Genomic DNA, 5,877 nt, shown 5'->3' on the forward strand with positions numbered 1-5,877 from the left:
GCTCCATCTCAAATCTCCTATTTTTCTTTGTATGTTTTAACATTTTGGTGGAGGACAATAGTTCCTTTAATTGTACTTTTTTTTCATCAAATGGGTTGGTTTTTATTTATTTATTTCCTTAGCAATAGAGTTTGTGTTTAGTGGGACATAAGTTCTTTTAGGGTGCAGAGCATAATTTGTGAGATACGTAGTCATGATTCCAAATCAGCATTTGAAGATGCAATTTGGGATCATGATTTGAAATCAAATCCCAAATTCTTCAAAAAGTATGATTTGGGATTCCAAATAGTGCTTTCAATTTATTTATTTTTAAATGTAAAGCTGGACCCATGAGTTTATATTTTGCAAAAGAAAAAAGACCAACCATTTTAAATTATTCAAAAAAAAAAACTCATGCTTGGCGTGAAGAGATTGTTCATGTGGATAATATTAAAGAATAACTAGGCAATACTATTATTGACTAGTGAATCTTTCTAAAATTATGTTTATTTGCAATTTATAATCACAAACATTTATTTATTAAAAGAATATGGAGATATGTGATTTATTAATATTACGCCTTAGGATATTCCGATATCTTATTTATGAACTTTGGTTTGCTCGTTTGGTAAGATTGTATAAGAATTGATGAAAGACCGATAGTTTTCACAACTTATTGAATTTTCGTGTTTACGAGGGAAAAAAATACAAGGTAAGAAATTCAAAATCATGGAAAAGTCTTGGCCCTCGTTCACGCACTAGTCTATATTTTGTCAATCAATCATCCTATAAAAGTCCACAAATTTGACCAATTGGGACAAACACCTTTATTAGTTGTGGAAAATTCATCAAATATATACCCCATCTTGTCGTTGATATAATAGAAAGGCATAATAAATATAAACTATCTTTAACTTGGTCTCAATAGATAGTGAATCACTTTAATTTTGAAAATGCATATCTAGACATCACAAGTCGTCCACATTGTGTCTCATGGACACCTCGACAATTATGTAACACATAAATTTTAGAAGTGTCTAGATGATCATTTTTTTTATAAGTTAATTCAAGTGTTCAACTGACATAAGATGAATTGAGATGTCTGGATATGCTTAATTTATTTTTCATATATATAAGAGAAAAGAATACTTGAGAGAAGCCTTTTTAAATATGGAGTACTTATCACTTGTGGGAGTAGAGATGATAGCAACAACTTGTGTTGCAATTTTGTTAGTAATTTACACATGGAAAGTGTTGAATTGGGCATGGTTTAGGCCAAAAAAACTTGAGAAATACTTGAGAAAGAGTGGTCTTAAGGGAAATCCATACAAATTACTCTATGGAGATTTGAAAGAGCTTACAAATAAACTCAATGAAGCCAAATCTAAGCCCATCAATTTCTCTGATGATGTACCTCAAAGGCTCATCCCTTTTTTCTGTGACTCCATCAATAAAAATGGTAAGTACAACAATCTAACAAGTTTGCTTAATCATATTCCTTTCATGGACCAATCACATAATTTTTGTTATTATATAAGACTTGAATTCAGGGTCTTTGCCTGATCTGATATCATGTTTAAATGTGTGACCATCTCATTTAAAACGTGGAGGTAGTCCACTAACGGCCAATTCTGGCTCGAATAATGTAATTTTGGGAGGAGCTCCATACTTTGTCTCTAGAATGTGTGATGCTAGGTTGGGGTCTGGTGAACCAACTGGTCGCTCCTCTAGTTGAAGTATCGTGGCATAGTATAATTGAGTTTATGAATTCTGGATTCTTGAAAAAGCAGCTTATTGAGTTCTTGATGAATTATATATCTCTACGTATTAAATGGATTTTTAAACACAAATATAGAGTTTGAACTAAAACTAGTACTAGTTTTGTTGAACCCGTAGGCGATATATCACTTACAATCTATTTTAGTATAAGCTTTGCTTTTTTTACTAACACAAAACTGATAAATACTCTGCAGGTAAAAATTCTTTTGCCTGGCTAGGCCCCAAGCCTATAGTATTCATCACAGAACCTTCACTTATAAAGATAATTTTTGAAAAACATTATGTGTATCACAAGAATAAGCATTCTAATCCATTCGCGAAGTTATTGGTTCAAGGTCTCGTTACCCTTGAGGAACAGAAATGGGCTAAGCATAGAAAAATCATCAATCCCGCCTTCCATTTTGAGAAACTAAAGGTTATAAATACTACTATATCTTTTTGTTTTTACGTATAGCTAGTATATAGAACTTAGTGATCATGAGTGAAATTAACCAGTCTACGTAACAGCATATGGTTCCAGCATTTTATCAGAGTTGTAGTGAAATGATAAGCAGATGGGAGGAGGCTGTTCCAAAGGAAACATCAGTCGAGCTCGATGTATGGCCACACTTTCAACTAATGACAGGTGAAGTCATTTCTCGAACTGCATTTGGGAGTAGCTATGAAGAAGGGAGAATAGTATTTGAACTTCAGAAAGAACAAGCTGAGTATGTAATGGAACAAATTTTTTTGATTTATATACCAGGGTCGAGGTACGTACAATTTTAAAGTAATGGATCAAATTTCTACTTCATAGCATAGAGAATTTACTTAGATTGTTATTACAAGGTTCTTGCCTAGTAAGAAGAAGAAATGAATGTTGGAAATCAAAAAGGAAATTCAAGCGACAATTAGGCGTATCATTGACGAAAGATTGATGGCGATGAAAGCAGGGGAGACTAGTACTAATAATGAAGATTTATTAGGCATATTACTTGAATCCAATACAAAAGAAATTGAACAACATGGAAACAAAGATTTCGGAATGACAACAATAGAAGTGATTGAAGAGTGCAAGTTATTCTATTTTGCTGGACAAGATACCACTTCAGTGTTGCTCGTATGGACGATGATATTACTGTGCCTACATCCAGAGTGGCAAGTACATGCAAGAGAGGAAGTTTTGAATGTATTCGGAAATGAAAAACCAGATTTTGAAGGACTTAGTCGTCTAAAAATTGTAAGTACTTTTCACAAAATTTCGCTCATTAGTGCACTAATTCTACTGCCAACTTATGTAATACATGTTTGTTTTCCTTAGGTGACAATGATCTTGTACGAGACGTTAAGGCTATTTCCCCCAGCACCGATATATGGTAGAAGGAACAAAGATGAAGTAAAATTGGGTGAGCTGAGTCTGCTAGCTGAAGTACTACTCGTTATACCCACAATCTTAGTACATTATAACAAGGAATTATGGGGTGAAGACACGAAGGAATTCAAACCTGAAAGATTCAGTGAAGGAGTGTCAAAGGCAACAAACAGACAAGTCTCGTTTATTCCATTTGGTTGGGGACCCCGAATTTGCATTGGACAAAACTTTGCAATGATGGAAGCAAAGATGGCAATAGCAATGATACTACAAAAGTTCTCCTTTGAACTCTCTCCGTCATATACTCATGCTCCAGTTGCAGTAGTGGCTATTCATCCTCAGTATGGTGCTCCTCTGCTTATGCGCAAACTTTAAGTATATATTTACGTCATTTGTGTTGTACGTTGATCTACATGCATCATTCAAATGATCGATACTAAATTGTTGGGTGATGGCGGAAGTCATGCTTCTAATTTAAAACATTAACTGCAGTTTTGTTAATGTTATCAAAGTTGTTTATCTTTTGATTGAATTTATTTTTTTTCCTTAGCAATCGAATTTATGTTTAGTAAAACACTTCCTTTAGCCCTTAAAGGCCTAAGGAGAGGGTGCCCCCTCGCATCATCATCGCTCGCTTGGCCTCGGCATCGGCATGCCTATTCTGAACATGTGAGTTCACACCGCACCATCATATCAAATTTTCTCCTTCTTCTGCACACATGTATTTTCTTACAAACCAAGTATTTTGTTGGAATTTTCTCCTTAAAGTAGAGTCATTGCGTGATTTCGTTGCTGACTTTTGAGTTCGGTGAAGTTATTAAAGTGTGAGGTACCACTTCTTCTTTAATAGGTATGATTTTGTTGCTAAAGTGTGAGGTATCACTACTTCTATAATAGGTATGATTTCGTTGCTGACTTTTGAGTTTGTTGAAGTTATTGAAGTGTGAGGTATCACTACTTCTTTAATAGGTATATCCATTTTATCCTGGGAGGCAATAATCCACAACCTTGGGTACATTGAGGGGATTAAATTTCTTAAGAACACAGTGAATTTTGTGGACTTGTATATATATATATTTCCCCATCTTTACAATATTTCTAATTTACTATTTTGAATACATGATATAACATAAACCAAATATTTAAAAAAATTATAGAACTCAAAAGAAAAAAGTATCTATAAAAAGCCAAAGGCATAAATGTTTGTATATGAGTATTGGAACATCCGGCAATATGAAATAATTGAAGAGGCTTAGAATTGGAAATTTTCATTTTTGGAAAGAATTTAAAGTTTTGGAAATTTTGGCTAAGTATGGAAAATGTGAAATTTTGGCCAACTTTGAACAGCCATAAATTTCAGGATGATTTAGGTGGAATTCCAGTTATGGTTGCAAAGTTCGTGGAACGACCTTTCCAACGCCACCGAGTTTGCTCGATTCCGAGTTCGTATGAGGGAGTTATGACCTTTGAAAGTTGGGCAGTTGACAAGGAAATCCGTCCGGGAATCATTAAGGGCATTTTAGTCTTTTCCCTAGCCAATTCTTTTGAGCTCATATTGTTGTATTAGGATGATCTTTGGATCATTTTTGTCCCATTTTTGAAAGAGAAAGAGTTAGGGTTCTTGAGATTGAAGAAGAGAAGAAGGAGAAGAAGAAGAAGAGAAGAAAGAGGAGATTTGTCAAAACCATTGTGGATTTTCGTCGGGGGTGATCCCTATCAAGGTATGTGAGTTTTTCGTGTGGGTTGATCCTTTCCCTCACACACACCAAGTTTATTCTATGCTCTGAGAAAAGATTGGGAATTGTTGTTGAAGTGTCGAAGTTGTTAGTTGTTGTTGATATTGTTGATGAGGTTGTTGAAGTTATTGTTCGTTGTGAGGCTTGATTGGGTTGTGCATTAAGGTGAAACCTATTGTATGTTGAGGGGATTATGATTCTAAGAGCTATGACCCTTTAAAGGTTGATCCACTATCGATTTGCAGAAATTTCTGGGCTGTAGATCCCCATCTATGGGACTGACCTACGGATCGTAGATCGATCGACGGTCCGTACTGGTCAACCGTCAATCGGAACAGAAGTTGGTTTTTGGGGCATCGATCTACGGTCACGACCTACGGTCTGTGGCCTAACCTACGGACCATAAGTCAGGACCGTAGGTCAACACTTAGTCTTTTTCTTAAATGAATTCTGGGGAAAATCTCTGACGCAATCTACGGACCTGCAGTACGGACCGTAAGTCCATCTACGGTCCGTCGATGGCGTCCGTAAGTCCTATCTGTGTCACTAGAAATCTGAAGTCTCAGCCAAGTTTCCCCTCTTCTTTTCTCACTTTCTCATGCATGTTCCAAAGTAATTCACCTATGTTTTTTTTATAGTTGTTTTCGACGTTCCAAAGTGCGTCTAAGCGTTCAAGAATCCTTCCATAACATGTGATCGAATACCTTGAATTCATAATTCCGATTCAAGGAAAGATAGTTCCAAGTCAAGTGAATTTTCAAGTTGAGTAAGAGTCTCAAGTTTCAAGTTGAGCAAGAGTCTTGAGTTTTAAGTTAAGTCAAGAGTTTAAAGTTGAGTCCATTCTCTCAAAAGCTATTAGGGAACTAAGTATTCCCAAAGAAGTTTATAAATGTTTTTACATTTAAGTAAGGAAGGAACCATGTTTTCCAAAAGAGCCTTTGGGCTAAGTTTTGAGTAATTATCTCAATTAAAGAAAGATGTATTTAAAGCACTTATGAGCCAAAGTATTTTGGGAGTAGTATTGAGCACCGA

General features: G+C 35.3%; 1 pseudogene; it reads left to right on the forward strand.

Annotated features, from left to right (window-relative positions):
- The first annotated feature begins 1,118 nt into the window (after positions 1-1,118).
- LOC125852597 (cytochrome P450 CYP72A219-like) lies at positions 1,119-3,504 on the forward strand (annotated as a pseudogene).
- The last annotated feature ends 2,373 nt before the right edge of the window (positions 3,505-5,877 follow it).

The sequence above is a fragment of the Solanum stenotomum genome, unplaced genomic scaffold (assembly GCF_019186545.1).
Source record: "Solanum stenotomum isolate F172 unplaced genomic scaffold, ASM1918654v1 scaffold37374, whole genome shotgun sequence".
Lineage (NCBI taxonomy): Eukaryota > Viridiplantae > Streptophyta > Magnoliopsida > Solanales > Solanaceae > Solanum > Solanum stenotomum.